Source organism: Magnolia sinica, chromosome 3, assembly GCF_029962835.1.
Source record: "Magnolia sinica isolate HGM2019 chromosome 3, MsV1, whole genome shotgun sequence".
Lineage (NCBI taxonomy): Eukaryota > Viridiplantae > Streptophyta > Magnoliopsida > Magnoliales > Magnoliaceae > Magnolia > Magnolia sinica.
Window position 1 is genome coordinate 12,292,197 of NC_080575.1, and position 1,607 is coordinate 12,293,803.

Genomic DNA, 1,607 nt, shown 5'->3' on the forward strand with positions numbered 1-1,607 from the left:
TATAGTTTGCCCTGCTCAATTTTCAGTTTCCCCCGCTGAGGCTCATTATTTCAAAATTTGGACTGTTGGACCATGGACCCCACATGAATACTAGTCTTAACTCTTCAACAAATGCTTGATGGTTAGGAACCATAATTCCTATACAAACTAAGAGCTAACATGCTTGAATCCCCTGCATTTTTGGTATAAAACTTAAGCAACAAGATCAAGCGACAGTATGTGTCTGAATTTCAATAGGGTCACTTCACTCTTTAAATCAGCACAAGACCCAATCCAGCAATCGTGAGGATTGTGTTGAATAATAAGACCTTCCCAATAGCATCCGGTCACTGCATTGCAAAATCACTGCCGTAGAAACTAGGGAATTTATGCCGTAGAAACTAGGGAATTTATGTTGGTTGTTGTAATCCAATCCTCATCTTTGAATAAAATTCTTCATAATTGATCCTCTCATCCTATGAATTAAATTTTAAATAAATGGTAAGTAACAATGCTTAGTTCTAGGATATAAAGCTTTCAACTTCTTAACGTAAGAAAACTTCGTCACTCTTATTAAGGTCTCGTGTTTGCAAATATGGACCCAAGAAAGCGATGAGAGATAGAGATCAAGCTCAAGAAAGCAATCAAAACTGTTGATCCTCCCCTGGATAGATCAGATGGCCTGGTATGTCAATCATGCAAGCTATGGGATCCACTTAGACCCTATTTCAGTGGTTGGTTGTGCTCACAGAAGCTCACCATTGTAACAAAGTATAGCTAATAAAAATCAAAACGAAAGTGATTAAATGCAAATGGAACCAGGAGTGCCAAATTAATGAACCAAACAATCCAAAAGCAAACTAACCGATCATAATCTAATTTGATAGGTTCAGGCCACTGCTAGTGAATCACGAAACATGAACCAATACCATAGAAATATGAACAGACCAACTAACTGTGGTTGAAATGTCACCATGATGAGTACACTACAAACATGTAAGAGATAGGACCTAACTTGTCCATTGAAAACAAGTAGCTTTGACAAAGATACTACAAACATGTAAGAGATAGGACCTAACTTGTCCATTGAAAACAAGTAGCTTTGACAAAGATAAGCACCCTGCTTGACATCCGTAGCTATAGGGGAGACGCCAAATCAGCGTAGCCCCGCCAGACAGGTCAGCAAGTGGTGTTTGGCGAGCCCACCATGATTCGGGTTCAATTTTTGGGGAGAGGCCGCCAGACCAGCTTACACTACCTATCGCTACGGTTATGTCCGTATGTACAGGCCCAAGATGGTAAGTTAAGTTTGGGATCGTCCATAAAAGACGCTAGGTAAAAGGTGGCATCTACAATGGTCATTTTCTCCCATTCATCGCAAGATTCACAACTAGAGTTTGCTCACCCCATGCACTTTCACACTATGAAAATCTTCCGAGTTCAGGACATCTGATGGAGCTCGCCTTCACATGAAGCTGACATGGTGTCAAAATCAGGCCAGTGGCCCACCCACTTGATGAATGGACCAAACTGATGTTTGTTTCAGTTGAAAGTGGAACGCACCACACGCACTGGTTGGATGTCATGAGGGTTATGCAGAGTGAGCAAAAACCATGATGCATTCATGC